At 39.0% G+C, this 16205-nt stretch overlaps 1 long non-coding RNA gene across 1 annotated transcript; it reads left to right on the top strand.

The window, feature by feature from the left end:
* Positions 1-1222: 1222 nt before the first annotated feature.
* On the top strand, positions 1223-2952 carry LOC138870032 (uncharacterized). The gene is made up of 3 exons (XR_011400224.1): positions 1223-1309; positions 1642-1709; positions 2693-2952. It is a non-coding gene; the product is annotated as an uncharacterized lncRNA (long non-coding RNA).
* The last annotated feature ends 13253 nt before the right edge of the window (positions 2953-16205 follow it).

The raw sequence follows: 16205 nt of genomic DNA, 5'->3' as shown, positions 1-16205 counted from the left end.
CGGAAGTGAATTCGGAGGTCCGTAGGTCATTTTGGAGCCGTTTGGCTAAATATAGAAATTTGAAGGTTTTTGAGAAAATTCGACCGGAAGTGGAAATTTTGATATCGGGGTCGGAATGCGATTCCGAAAGTTGGGGCAAGTCCGTAATGTCGAATGTGACTTGTGTGCAAAATTTGAAGTCATTCCTGAATGATTTTGGTAAGGTTTGAGACACTTAGTCTCTTTTGAGGAAGCTTAAGTTGGAAAAGTCAACCAGATATTGACTTTTCTGTTAGAGCGCTCGAAACGCAAATTTTATGGTTCGGATAGCTTTGTTAGGTGATTTGGGACTTAGGAGTGTGTCCGGAATATTTTTGTGATGACCGGTGTAGAATTAAGCTTGAATCGGCAAAGTTAGTATTTTGGCGAATTCCGGTTAATAGGTAAGATTTTGATCCGAGGCTCGGAATGGAATTCTGAGAGTTGCTGTAGCTTCGTTATGTCATTTTGGACTTGTCTGCAAAATTTGAGATCATTCGGACTAGTTTTGACGTGTTTCGGCATCGGAGGTGGAAGTTAGAAGTTTCAAAGTTCATAGGTTTGAATCCGATGCGAATTTGGTGTTGTGATGTTGTTTTGAGCGTTACGAAGGTTGGAACAAGTTTGAACGATGTTATGGGATATGTTGGCATGATTGGTTGAGGTCCCACTGGCCTCGGGTGAGTTTTGGGTGGTTAAACGGACTATTTCATCCTTGAAAAAAATTGCAGAAATTTTTAGGCTTCTGCTGTGCCCAGAAAATTTCAGGCGCGAGTTGTCCAGTTTGGAAGCTCATATCCTGTAATCTATAAGAAATCAGAAAAATTGCAAAACACGAAAGTTGTAGCCCTTACATTCTAGTTTTCAGAAAGTTAAACCATTTGTGATTTGGATATTATATCAGAAAGTTATGATGGATCGAAAATGGCTGGTAAAGCGATTTCGACAGAATTTACGGATGCGCTTTAGAAGCTCATATCTCGGGATGTATAAAGAGTTATATGGTGTACAACCTATCACATTAAAGATCTTCGAGTCTAGTTTTTAAATATTCAAACCATTTGTCATTTGGATATTTATACAAGACGTTATGGGTGTTTACGCAGAAGGTGTCCGACAAGGGAAAATTTTAATAGGATGTACAACTTGTATAGCACAAGTGCAAGGTACAACTCGACGAAGCACGGACAGATTCTTTAAAACACGGATTTGGCTTATATCTTTCATTTCTTTCATTTGGCTTGGATTATTTTGGAGAGAATTTCAAGGGGGATTTCATCAAGTATCAAAGGTGAGTTGTTTCTACTTATTTCCAAGTTAAATACATGGATTAGAGCTGAAAACTCAAGTAATTTATGGACAAAAATGGTGGTTTAGGGCTTGAAACTTAAAATAATTAAATGAAGATTTGAGGGGTCATTTGAACTCCGATTTTGGTAAATTTGATATGTACGGACTCGTGGCGAGACGAGGAATACGGTGATGTGAATTTCGTAATTTTTCGAGAAGTGGGCCCGGGGCTCGGGTTTTGCGAATTTCGTGAATTTCGATATTTTTCGAGTCTTTTCGATTGGGTTATATTCCCTTAGCCTATTGTAATGTATTCGTTGTGGTTTTGACCAGATTCGACGCGCGAAGAGGTAAATTCGAGAGGCAAGGGCATAGCGGAGTAGACGTTGGACCGTCTTGAGGTGAGTAATGATTTTAAATGATGCACTGAGGGTTTGAAACCCCGGATTGCACAACATACTGATATGTTGAGATGAGACACGCGTTGTATGACGAGCGCGGGGTCATTTACTATTGGGGATTGTGACTTGGTCCATCCCAGTTGATATTTTTACCGCGTAATTGATAAAGATTTATTGTTTTTCACTATGATTGGGCTTATTGCCATATTTGGGCTTCGTGCCAATTATCTGAAATCTTTTGTGAATTTACATCACTATTTTCCTCACGAATTGAAATATTATTTGAACTCAGTCCAATTGAATTATATTATTTTGTGAACTCAGCTACATTTATACTCAACTCGAGATTTAATGATATTTATAATGCTGTTGAGCTGAGCACTATTGTTTTACTGATGCCCAAGAGGCTTATGATTATTTTCTGGACTGATTGAGGCCGAGGGCCATACGTGAGGATATGTTGAGTGATGTGAGGAGGCTTTCAGGCCTCGAGTGTTATATGAGGAGGCTTTCAGGCCTCGTGTGTGATGTGTGAAGGCTTTCAGGCCTATTGATATTGCGCTTGGGCTGTAGGAGCCCCTCCGGAGTCTGTACACACCCCCAGTGAGCGCAGGGTACCCAGGTGAGTTGGGAGTGGGCCCGAGAGGCCGTTGCTTGTGTGTGGTGAGTTGGGAGTGAGCCCGAGGGGCTGATGTTGTGTGCTGGTGAGTTGGGAGTGAGCCCGAGGGGCTGATACTATACTGAGATTTACATATTGAGCCCGAGGGGCAAGCTTTTGATTTATCCTTACTGTGGAAATTATTTGTCTTTACTGTTTTAAAAGAAGAATTATCTGATACTCACTATTTTACTGTATAACTGATTTTACTGCTTGGGATAGCGCTATATTGTGCCGTTATGAGATTTCATGTTTTCAGTCGTTATTTATTTTTATTACTCACTGGGTCGGAGTACTCACATTACTCCCTGCACCATGTGTGCAGATACAGGCAGAGCTGAGTTCGCTCATGAGCGCCGATTTTTTCCAGGCCAGGCGGTGACTAGGAGTAACGAGGTAGTTGTTGACGTCCGCAGCCCCGTTTTCTCCCTTATCTTTGTTATTTATGATAATTCCAGACTTTGTAAAATATTAGTAAACTCTGTAGTAGCTCATGACTTGTGACACCCCGATTTCGGGCTGAGTTGGGATGGTTTTCCTTGTTCTATCACGTTTATTTCGCATTTAAGATTATATTGCCCATGATTTAGACTTATTCCTGCTAAGTAATTATAAAGAGATGTACTGTTTTGTTGATTGGCTGGCCTTGTCCTCACGAGAGGCGTCATCACTACCGGGTTGGGATTTTGGGTCGTGACAAGTTGGTATCAGACCCTAGGTTACTAGGTCTCGCGAGTCATGAGCTGGTTTAGTAGAGTCTCGCGGATCGGTATGGAGACGTCTGGACTTATCCTCGGGAGGCTGCAGAACCTTTAGGAAAAACTTCATATTCTTGAATTCTTAATCGTGCCTCCTTGATTCAGCTTGAAAAAGTAACTTTTACAGTTCCTTCCACATATTTGTATGCGCGAACGAATGCTCAGTATTAGATGTGCCTTGATGGCTTGTAATTCCCCGATCGATGGGCGAGGTGTAATCTCTGTGAGTTTGATGTTAGGCCAGTCGGGAGGACTTGAGGCCGGATCATTGCCTATGGCTTGAACACCGGGGTGCTGATTATGTGAGCAAGTGTTTTGAACTTATATGTTCGGTATTGTCCCTATTAGTGGGAATGATGGATGGATAGATACGTGATGAGTATGTTACAATTGCGAGATGTATCTATATGACTTGGAAGTGACGATGGAGACCTGTTGGATGATAGGTGGACTATTAAGTGTTTGATTTTTCATTGTGATGCTTTGTCAAGTTGTGGATGTGTTATTAGGTTGGTTTTGGTGATTCTCTGGCAGGTGGATAGGCCCAATTACAAAGGAAACTCTGCCGAAATTTTTGAAAAATTTTGGACTTAGTAAAAAAAAAAAAAAATTGTCGCCTAATAGTGGGCTTAACTGTTGTGTGAGTGAATGAAGGAGTGAGTTTAATCTCACCATGGTATTACGGCAGCAATAGTGTATATGTGTTGTGATCTATGGCTTCGAGCCAAGTTGGGGAGTTTGCTATTGATTAGATAATTGTGCATTCATGTGCTATGTTGGTTCCGATTCGAGGCATGCTGGCGAATCAGCTCTGGTTACGGAAATTGGTCCGAAGATGGCACGAGTGAGGGAAAACTTGGACAAAGGCTACATGGTGTTTTATAGATGTGTGAGAATCACAGTATGTCTTAAGTTGTCGTTGGTAAAGAATGCTCGGTGCATGGAGCAGAAAGATGTTTGGTTGTACTAGAATGAGGTCATACCCTGCGGTGTCAGAGTGCTAATGAGGCACATGTGGTTATGTTCCTTGGATCAGGTGAATTGAATTTTGAATAAGAGTAAATGACTTGAGAGAATGGTTCTAATGTGTTCGAAAGTCGTGTAATAGTGGCTTTGAGCTAAGTGGGAGAGTCCCACCGCTTACGATTGGGTTGCATGGTTAATTACCTGCGTGAATTCTGGTTATTAGTGTATTGATGGGTTATTGCGGCTACGGAAAAGGACCATGAGTGGTAATTTGAGTAAATGAATTGTTGAATGCATGTTATGGTTAGCCTTATTGGCTCATGTTCAGACTTGAGGGAAGATTCATGATTTATGCCTCGTATAGGTGCAGGCTTCGAGGGAAGTGATCCCGCTGGGTGCTTCATAGAGAGGGTATTCATATGTTATAAAATTCAGTGGAGTGGTTGCATTCGGGGCCAAGTCGGAGCGGGTGGCTCTCAGTAACGGTCCTCATGAATTCAAAGGGCAAAGTGTGGTGCCTAATGATGTCGACATTATAGATACAGATAAGAATCAAGCTTTGTAGCAGCTTATGAGAAGGTGCCCAAAATGTTCTATAATATTTTGACTTGCGGTGTAGCATTTGGGAGATATGAAATGGTTCGTGGGATTTGAGACAGCATGGTCTCGTGATTCAAGGTCACTCCGGAGGAGTGCAGATGGAGTATGTTATGTGTTGAATGGAGAAGTATTATTTCCAAGGCAATTAAGGGTAAATTGGAAGGAGGTAGGTTGATTAGCCATAGTTGAATTGGCATATTGGTGTCAGTGATCAGTTCCTTCAGCGTGAGCAAGTTATGCAAGTGATTTGTGGCGGTACGTGTGAGGTTTGTCGGCCACCGTAATTGATTTTGTTCAGAAGCATTCTTCTGTTATGGCTTGTATGTGGAGGCAAATCCCGGAATGGTTATGGTGGCTTGGACCACTACTTAGATATTGGCATATTCGACGGTTATGAGAATTCGCCTGTATGTTGCTATAGTTCTCCCGAAGTAAGTTAAATGGAAAGTCTTATGTGATGAAATATTAGCCTATCGGCGGTTCCAGAGTTGTGATGGAAATCATGTCTATCATATATCGGCACGTGAGTGCAGTGAGTGGCATGGAATTTGAAGTAAGGACCAATGTCGCAGTTTGGTCAATGACTGTGATGTCACAAGCTCGGATGAGCAGGAAAGGAGTTCCAGTGTTTTGAGTAAGATGGGTATTGATGTCAGTATCACCTGAGACCGGTGTTCTGTGAGAAAGGCTTTGCATCCTGGTTAGGGATTCTTGATCACTTTTCAGCGTTAGTGCAGCCGGTGGTTTGAATGTGCGAACCCGTTAATTATTTCGGAAGATGGTGGGAGCTTGTCCCACAGGAAGATTGTATAAGTGTGACATGTAGTCACTTGATTAATTAGAAATTTAAACCAAGTATGAGGATTTTGGTAATATCATCCATTTGAGAATTTATGCTTGGAGGGCACTCTGCTTATTGGGTTATAGACCTGTGAAATATTATTGGCCTAGCTTGGCACGATCAGGATCGACTTGAGGTCGGGGGATAGATTTAAATGTGGAAGTGAGCCTTACATCAGGCCAGTTGTGTTTATTTCAGCAATGCGCTCTTTATGGAAGGATATTCGCGGTCTTATTTCGTGGTCATATAATTCATGTAAAGATATATTGCGATGTATGAGTTGTAAGACGGCTTGGTAAATTCCTTATGTGTTGAGGTTCCGCTCAGCGATGATGTTATATGAGCAGGATGGCTCTTGAGACTTAGATCATGTATCGCACCTCAGTTGTGCTTGAGTTGTAGCCTATAACGCTATATGTTTCCTTGGGAATGGTATTATGCACCTTAGTGTGTTTATGACCGATATTCGGTATTTGGATGTGGTGAGCTATTCAGCTCGACGTGTATCTCCTTATGTGAGTTCTATATGTGGATCGGGTGGCACGCCGCCATGGGTATGTTGTTTGGATCGGGTTGCGCGCCGCAACAGTGTGATGTTCAGTTCAGTGCCCATATTTGCTTTTATGTGTTCTGTTTCCCTGTTTTCTGAGGAAGTCCATGTTAGTGTGCGAGTTGAGTAGTTCCTCCCAGAGTTCGCCTTCCTTTTGTATCGCGTTCAAATTGGTAGCCCACTGGCACATTGTGGCGTCTTGTGGGATTTTTGATTATGTCCGAGGTGACTTATTGCCTGAGCAGTTCGTACTGGGTGAGACGAGGTTACTAGATTTGGGGTCAGTGCAAACTGATTATATGAAGTATATTATAGAGCAAAGATCATTCTTTGGTTTGAGACAAGGTAATGGAACTTGTCAGGAGTATAGATCCAATGAATTGTTGATTCAACAGTTGATTATGAATTTCGGCACATCTCTTCAGTCGTATCGGTGTTGTAAAAACTAGAGCAAGACCTATGTAGGTCATGAGATGCAATGGGAGCATCAGATTTGTGGAATTTCGACTATTATGTTTAAAGAATGTTATTGTGGTCCTATGAGTAAAGTGATGCAAAGTGTGAATTCAGAAAAGTTATGCAGCCATGTTTGGGTACAACGTGTGGAGATTGATATGGTGGTCGTATGATGGAAACAGGCTTGGCAGGAAATTCAGGATATTGGAATTGGACCTAATGGCTTATTTGCTTGAATAAGGGAGTATATCTACAGAGTTATCGAGCTAATGTGCTCAACTGAGTGGTGGTTTCACGGGAAGGTGCATGAGGTGTTAAACAAGTGATTTCAGACTACTTCAGTGTAGTTCTCAGCACGTTCGAGGACGAACGTATGTTTAAGTAGGGGAGATTGTAACGACCCGATCGGTCGTTTTGAGCTCCGGCGCGTCATTCAGCAGTTTGAGGCCATGACCAGCTTCATCTCAGGTATATTGACTTGTGTGTATGGTCAGAATTAAAATTCAAGAAGTTTGGAGTCAAATCTAAATGGAAATTCTCATTTTGAAAGCTTAAAATTGAAGAAATGAACTAGGATTGGAATTTTGAGTAAACGACCTCGGAATTTGGATCCGAAGGTTCCAGCAGGTTCGTATGATGATTTTGGACTTGGGCGTATGCCCGGATGGGGTTTTGGATAACCCGGGAGCATTTTGGCGCCTATTGTGGAAGATAGCATTTTAGAAGAAATTGCATCAGTTTGACTTAAAATGCATTTAAGTGTTATTGATGTCCGTTTGGAATTCTGAGACTGGGAGTAGCTCCATATGGTGATTCTGGATTTGGGAGCGCGATCGGAAGTGAATTCGGAGGTCCGTAGGTCATTTTGGAGCCGTTTGGCTAAATATAGAAATTTGAAGGTTTTGAGAAAATTCGACCGGAAGTGGAAATTTTGATATCGGGGTCGGAATGCGATTCCGAAAGTTGGACAAATCCGTAATATCGAATGTGACTTGTGTGCAAAAATTTGAAGTCATTCCTGAATGATTTTGGTAAGGTTTGAGACACTTAGTCTCTTTTAAGGAAGCTTAAGTTGGAAAAGTCAACCGGATATTGACTTATGTGTTAGAGCGCTCGAAATGCGAATTTTATGGTTCGGATAGCTTTGTTAGGTGATTTGGGACTTAGGAGTGTGTCCGGAATATTTTTGTGATGACCGGTGTAGAATTAAGCTTGAATCGGCAAAGTTAGTATTTTGGCGAATTCCGGTTGATAGGTAAGATTTTGATTCGAGGATCGGAATGGAATTCCGAGAGTTGTTGTAGCTTCGTTATGTCATTTTGGACTTGTCTGCAAAATTTGAGATCATTCGGACTAGTTTTGACGTGTTTCGGCATCGGATGTGGAAGTTAGAAGTTTCAAAGTTCATAGGTTTGAATCCGTGCGAATTTGGTGTTGTGATATTGTTTTGAGCATTACGAAGGTCAGAACAAGTTTGAACAATGTTATGGGATATGTTGACATGATTGGTTGAGGTCCCACTGGCCTCGGGTGAGTTTTGGGTGGTTAAACGGACTATTTCATCTTTGAAAAAAATTGCAGAAATTTTTAGGCTTCTGCTTTGCCCAGAAAATTTCAGGCGCAAGGTGTCCAGTTTGGAAGCTCATATCTTGTAATCTATAAGAAATCAGAAAAATTGCAAAACACGAAAGTTGTAGCGCTTACGTTCTAGTTTTCATAAAGTTAAACCATTCATGATTTGTATATTATCTCAGAATGTTATGATGGATCGAAAATGGCTGGTAGAGCGATTTCGATAGAATTTACGGATGCGCTTTAGAAGCTCATATCTCGGGATATATAAAGAGTTATATGGTGTACAACCTATCAAATTAAATATCTTCGAGTCTAGTTTTTAAATCTTCAAACCATTTGTCATTTGGATATTTATACAAGACGTTATGGGTGTTTAAGCAGAAGGTGTCCGACAAGGGAAAATTTTAATAGGATGTACAACTTGTATAGCACAAGTGCAAGGTACAACTCGACGAAGCACGGACAGATTCTTTAAAACACGGATTTGGCTTATTTCTTTCATTTCTTTCATTTGGCTTGGATTATTTTGGAGAGAATTTCAAGGGGGATTTCATCAAGCATCAAAAGTGAGTTGTTTCTACTTATTTTCAAGTTAAATATATGGATTAGAACTGAAAACTCAAGTAATTTATGGATAAAGATGGTGGTTTAGGGCTTGAAACTTAAGAGGATTACATGAAGATTTGAGGGGTCATTTGAACTCCGATTTTGGTAAATTTGATATGTACGGACTCGTGGCGAGACGAGGAATCCGGTGATGTGAATTTCGTAATTTTTCGAGAAGTGGGCCCGGGGCTCGGGTTTTGCGAATTTCGTGAATTTCGATATTTTTCGAGTCTTTTCGATTGGGTTATATTCCCTTAGCCTATTGTAATGTATTCGTTGTGGTTTTGACCAGATTCGACGCGCGAAGAGGTAAATTCGAGAGGCAAGGGCATAGCGGAGTAGACGTTGGACCGTCTTGAGGTGAGTAATGATTTTAAATGATGCACTGAGGGTTTGAAACCCCGGATTGCACAACATACTGATATGTTGAGATGAGACACGCGTTGTATGACGAGCGCGGGGTCATTTACTATTGGGGATTGTGACTTGGTCCATCCCAGTTGATATTTTTACCGCGTAATTGATAAAGATTTATTGTTTTTCACTATGATTGGGCTTATTGCCATATTTGGGCTTCGTGCCAATTATCTGAAATCTTTTGTGAATTTACATCACTATTTTCCTCACGAATTGAAATATTATTTGAACTCAGTCCAATTGAATTATATTATTTTGTGAACTCAGCTACATTTATACTCAACTCGAGATTTAATGATATTTATAATGCTGTTGAGCTGAGCACTATTGTTTTACTGATGCCCAAGAGGCTTATGATTATTTTCTGGACTGATTGAGGCCGAGGGCCATACGTGAGGATATGTTGAGTGATGTGAGGAGGCTTTCAGGCCTCGAGTGTTATATGAGGAGGCTTTCAGGCCTCGTGTGTGATGTGTGAAGGCTTTCAGGCCTATTGATATTGCGCTTGGGTTGTAGGAGCCCCTCCGGAGTCTGTACACACCCCCAGAGAGCGCAGGGTACCCAGGTGAGTTGGCAGTGGGCCCGAAATGCCGTTGCTTGTGTGTGGTGAGTTGGGAGTGAGCCCGAGGGGCTGTTGCTTGTGTGTGGTGAGTTGGGAGTGAGCCCGAGGGGCTGATGTTGTGTGCTGGTGAGTTGGGAGTGAGCCCGAGGGGCTGATACTATACTGAGATTTACATATTGAGCCCGAGGGGCAAGCTTTTGATTTATCCTTACTGTGGAAATTATTTGTCTTTACTGTTTTAAAAGAAGAATTATCTGATACTCACTGTTTTACTGTATAACTGATTTTACTGCTTGGGATAGCGCTATATTGTGCCGTTATGAGATTTCATGTTTTCAGTCATTATTTATTTTTATTACTCACTGGGTCGGAGTACTCACATTACTCCCTGCACCATGTGTGCAGATACAGGCAGAGCTGAGTTCGCTCCTGAGCGCTGATTCTTTCCAGACCAGGCGGTGACTAGGAGTAACGAGGTAGCTGTTGACGTCCGCAGCCCCGTTTTCTCCCTTATCTTTGTTATTTATGATAATTCCAGACTTTGTAAAATATTAGTAAACTCTGTAGTAGCTCATGACTTGTGACACCCCGATTTCGGGCTGAGTTGGGATGGTTTTCCTTGTTCTATCACGTTTATTTCGCATTTAAGATTATATTGCCCATGATTTAGACTTATTCCTGCTAAGTAATTATAAAGAGATGTACTGTTTTGTTGATTGGCTGGCCTTGTCCTCACGAAGCTCTAATTTTATTCTTAACTCCCGCTAAGTTGAGCCATATTTTATTAAGGTATGTATCATTATAATCATCTTATTTATGGCAGTACATATCATATGCTCACTGTTTGCAGATTACTTGTGCGCTTGGGCATCTTAAATAGTTTAAGTACATTGCAGTGATTAAATAACTATTTCCTTCCGTGCTCAACTCTTAGAGGACCTCAAAGTCATCAAACTAGCTATGCACTAATGTCATGGACTCCCTGGATCAAAACATATCTTTAAGGCATTTTGAAGAACTGTGAGAAATGAATTGACAAACAATAATTTTTTAATTACTTTATATTTATTGGAACATATAAATAATGTTAGTCACGTTCAATTCTATTAACACATATATATCAATAATATAAAGTGAAATGAAAAAAGTATGTAATTTCGACTTTATGGCAAGAATAAAATGAAATAGTAGATTGTTAACATGATATAACTCTATTTTCATTTCTTTTACCTTAATCGTTTTGTTTTCATTAATTGTTTATTATTATAATTATTTCTCTAACTTATTCATCTTTTATGATAGTTTTCACTATGTCAAATTTATCAAAACTTGAATTTGTGGCACTTGACATCACCGGAAGGAACTATTTATCATGGGTTCTTGATGCTGAAATTCACCTTGACGCTAAAGGTCTTGGAAATACTATTATACAAGGAAATGAAGCATCAAATCAGGATAAAGCGAAGGCCATGATTTTCCTTCGTCATCATCTACATGAAGGGTTAAAAACTGAATATTTAACCGTAAAAGATCCACTTGAATTATGGATTAATTTGAAGGATCGATATGACCACCTAAAACTTACGGTATTACCGAAAGCTCGGTATGAGTGGATACATTTAAGGTTGCAAGACTTTAAAACCGTAAGTGAGTATAATTCTGCTATCTTTAAAGTAAGTTCTCTATTAAAATTATGTGGAGACACTATCACAGATGAGGACTTATTGGAAAAAATATTTTCTACTTTTCACGCTTCAAATGTGGTGCTACAACAACAATACCGTGAAAAAGGTTTTAAGAAATATTCTGAGTTAATCACATGCCTACTTGTGGCTGAGCAGAATAATACTCTATTAATGAAAAATCATGAAGCTCGTCCCACCGGGTCAGCTCCATTTCCGGAAGTGAATGTTGTAGCAACATATTATAAGTTTGAAAGAAAACAAAATAATTACCGTGGTCGTGGACATGGTCGTAAACGTGGACGTGGCAGGGGGCGAAACAATTATCGTCATTATGGTGGAAATAAATTGGAGAACAATAAGGGTTCTCAAATTAATCATTCAAAAGGTAAAGCTAGTATGTGTCACCGATGTGGTATGAGAGGTCATTGGGCACGCATTTGTCGTACGCCAGAACATTTTGTCAAACTTTATCAAGCCTCCCTCAAGAAAAAAGAAAATAATGTGGAGGCACACTTGACCTTTCAAAATAATGATGATGAAGCAGGTCCCTCAAATAAATATGATTCTAAGGCACATCTTGCATATAAAGATGATGATTTTGAAGGCCTAACAAATATTACTCATTTAGAAGTTGGAGACTTCTTTGAGGATATTGACTGAAGAACTAATCATCTTACTGGGGAATGAAGCTATAAAAGTTGTTATTTTTATGTTTGCAACTAGTTTATTTTTCTTGAGTGTATTTTCCTAATGCATCATGTGTTGCTAGTTTCTACATTCCTAATGTATTTCTTAATGTTTTTTTTCCGCTTGTCTTTCATATTTCTTATGATGTATTATTTGTTTTTTTATGAAGAATATGAAAATTCCCCAGTCTTCAGTTGGACTCAAGATTAATAAAGATGATATATGTCTTCTGGATAGTGCTACAACACACACTATTTTAAAAGATAAGAGATATTTCTCTTATTTGGTAATGAAAGAAGCGAATGTTAATACAATATCCGGTAGTACAAGATTAATTGAAGGTTCTGGAAGAGCCAATTTATTACTACCAGGAGGAACAAATTTGGCTATTGATGAAGCACTATATTGTAGTAAATCTCAAAGAAACTTATTAAGTTTCAAAGATATTCGCCAAAATGGCTATCATATTGAGACTACAAATGATGAAAAGATTGAATATCTTTATATTACTACAATAATGTCCGGTAAGAAATATGTGCTTGAAATGTTACCTGCTCTTTCCTCCGGCTTATACTACACAAGTATTAGCAGGATTGAAACACATGCCATAGTAAATGAGAAGTTTACTAATCAAGATAATTTTATTATTTGGCATGACCGGTTGGGCCATCCTGGTTCTAATATGATGCGTAAAATAATTGAGAATTCACATGGACATGTAATGAAGAATCAGAAGATTCTTCAATTTAAAGAATTCTCTTGTGCTGCATGTTCTCAAGGAAAATTAATTATTAGACCATCAACTATTGAGGTTAGGATGGAATCCCCTGCATTTCTGAAACGTATACAGGGTGATATATGTGGGCCCATTCACCCTCCATGTGGACCATTCAAATATTATATGGTTTTGGTAGATGCATCTACAAGATGGGCACATGTGTGCTTACTATCAACTCACAATATGGCATTTGCGAGATTGTTGGCTCAAATAATAAAGCTAAGAGCACAATTTCCATATTATGCAATTAAGACAATTCGTCTTGATAATGCTGGTGAGATTACATCCCAAGCCTTTAATGATTATTGTATTTCAACTGGGATAACAATTGAGCATCCGGTTGCTCATGTTCATACACAAAACGGTCTAGCAGAATCATTGATCAAACGCCTCCAATTAATTGCTAGACCAATGCTTATGAGAACAAAACTTCCCATTTCAGTATGGGGTCATACTATTTTGCATGCAGCAACACTTGTGCGGATAAGGCCCACAAGTTATCATAAAGTCTCCCCATTGCAATTGGCTTTTGGTCAGGAGCCAAATATTTCCCATCTTAGGATCTTTGATTGTGCGATATATGTTCCAATTGCTCCACCACAACGGACAAAGATGGGTCCTCAAAGAAGGTTCGAGATATATGTTAGATATGAATCTCCTTCTATTATAAAATATCTAGAGCCGATGACTGGAGATTTATTTACGGCAAGATTTTCTAATTGCCATTTTGATGAATCAGTATATCCAACATTAGGGGGAGAAAATAAGCAGCTGAAAAAGAAGATAGATTGGAATGCATTATCACTGTCTCATTTAGATCCTCGAACAAATCAATGTGAACAAGAGGTTCAAAAGATTATTCATTTACAAAATATTGCAAATCAAGTGCCAGATGCATTCACTGACCTACCAAGGGTGAATAAGTCACATATTCTTGCTGCTAATGCTCCAATTCGAGTTAATATCCCGGAAGGACAATTAATTAAAGCAAATGAGTCTAAGCCATGCTTGAAACGTGGTAGACCAATCGGTTCTAAAGATAAAAATCCTCGAAGAAGAAAAGGAGCAAGTGATCAAAGTGAACATAACACAGAGGTAGTGGCTCAAGAAGAGCCCCAAGACGTAACAAATGATAAAACCTTAGGAGAGGTCCAGGTACCTGAAAATAATAAAAATGAAGAGATATCAATAAGTTATGTCTCAACCAGGAAAATATGGAACCGAAATAATATTGTTATCGATAACATTTTTGTTTATAATGTTGCTGTTGAAATAATGCAATTAGATGAGGATCTTGAACCAAAATCTGTCAATAAATGTAGACAGAGAAATGATTGGCCAAAATGGAAAGACGCTATCCAGGCAGAGTTAACTTCACTTGGAAAACTTGAAGTCTTCGGACCTATAGTTCGAACACCTGAAGGCATAAAGACAGTAGGGTATAAATGGGTTTTTGTGCGAAAACGAAATGATAAAAATGAAGTCGTTAGATATAAAGCGCGACTTGTGGCACAAGGGTTTTCCCAAAGGCCTGGAATTAATTATATGGAGACATATTCTCCTGTAGTGGATGCTATCACCTTCAGGTATCTCATAAATATGGCAATGCAAGAAAAACTTGATATGCATCTAATGGATGTTGTTACAGCCTATTTGTATGGATCATTAGACAACAAAATTTTTATGAAAGTACCTGAGGGATTTAAAGTGCCAGAAGCATATAAAAGTTTTCGAGAAACTTGTTCAATAAAGCTTCAGAAATCTTTATACGGATTGAAACAATCAGGTCGTATGTGGTACAATCGCCTGAGTGAATACCTATTGAAAGAAGGGTACAAGAATGATCCAATTTGTCCTTGTGTCTTTATAAAAAGGCCTGGATCTGAATTTGTTATAATCGCCGTGTATGTTGATGATTTAAATATCATTGGAACTCCTGGGAGCTTCCAAAAACAGTAGACTGTTTGAAGAAAGAATTTGAAATGAAATATCTTGGAAAGACAAAATTTTGTCTTGGTCTACAAATTGAGTATATGAAATATGGATTATTTATCCATCAATCAACATACACTGAAAAGATTTTAAAGTGATTCTATATGGATAAAGCACATCCATTGAGTACCCCGATGGTTGTGAGATCACTTGATATAAAGAAAGATCCATTCCGACCTCATGAAAATGATGAAGAGCTTCTTGGTGCCGAAGTACCATATCTTAGTGCAATTGGGGCATTAATGTATCTTGCCAATAATTCCCGACCAGATATAGCTTTCTCAGTAAGCTTATTGGCAAGATTTAGTACTTCGCCAACACAAAGACACTGGAATGGTATTAAACATATATTCAGATACCTCCAAGGGACCATTGATATGGGTTTATTTTATTCAAATGAATCCAAGCCATCATTGATTGGTTATGCAGATGCAGGATATTTGTCTGATCCACACAAAGGTCGATCTCAGACAGGCTATTTATTTACAAGTGGAGGTACAACCATATCATGGCGTTCGACAAAACAAACTATGGTTGCTACTTCTTCAAATCATGCAGAGATAATAGCCATTCACGAAGCAAGTCGAGAATGCGTTTGGTTAAGATCTATAACTCAACACATTCAGCAAACATGTGGTCTTTCTTCGAAAGAGAATATTCCAACAATATTGTATGAAGACAATGCTGCATGCATAGCTCAATTGAAAGGAGGATATATCAAAGGAGATAGAACAAAACACATTTCACCGAAATTCTTTTTCACTCATGATCTTCAGAAGAATGGTGAAATAGATGTACAACAAGTTCGTTCAAGTGATAATTTGGCTGATCTGTTCACTAAGGCGTTACCAACCTCAATATTTGAAAAGCTGATATATAAGATTGGAATGCGTCGTCTTCGAGACATTAAGTGATTTTTCATCAGGGGGAGTAACTACACGCTGCACTTTTTCCTTAAGCAAGGTTTTGTCCCACTGGGTTTTCCTGGTAAAGTTTTTAATGAGGCAGCAAGCAATGCATATTATAAATAACTATGTACATCCTAATATGTTTTTTGTAACTTTTTAATGAGACACATTACCTTACATGGACATCCAAGGGGGAGTGTTATGAATAGTTTGTACATTGGATACTCTTTGGATACTACATTGGATGCTACATTGGATGCCAATGTTGTGAATAACTTAAAGATTAAATTTCCTACTTTATGTCCATCATCTTTACTTTTTATGCATATAAAAGGCCATGTAGTTGCAATGGAAAAATACACCAAAGTGAAAGAAGAAAACACTTCTCCCTTCTTTCTATCTCTTCTTATTTACATTTTACTGCATTACTTTTATTTTATTACACGTTATCAGCACG

The sequence above is a fragment of the Nicotiana sylvestris genome, chromosome 6 (genome assembly GCF_000393655.2).
Source record: "Nicotiana sylvestris chromosome 6, ASM39365v2, whole genome shotgun sequence".
NCBI lineage: Eukaryota > Viridiplantae > Streptophyta > Magnoliopsida > Solanales > Solanaceae > Nicotiana > Nicotiana sylvestris.
The sequence above is the reverse complement of the archived record's forward strand: the minus strand, read 5'-3'. Positions and strand labels throughout refer to the sequence as shown.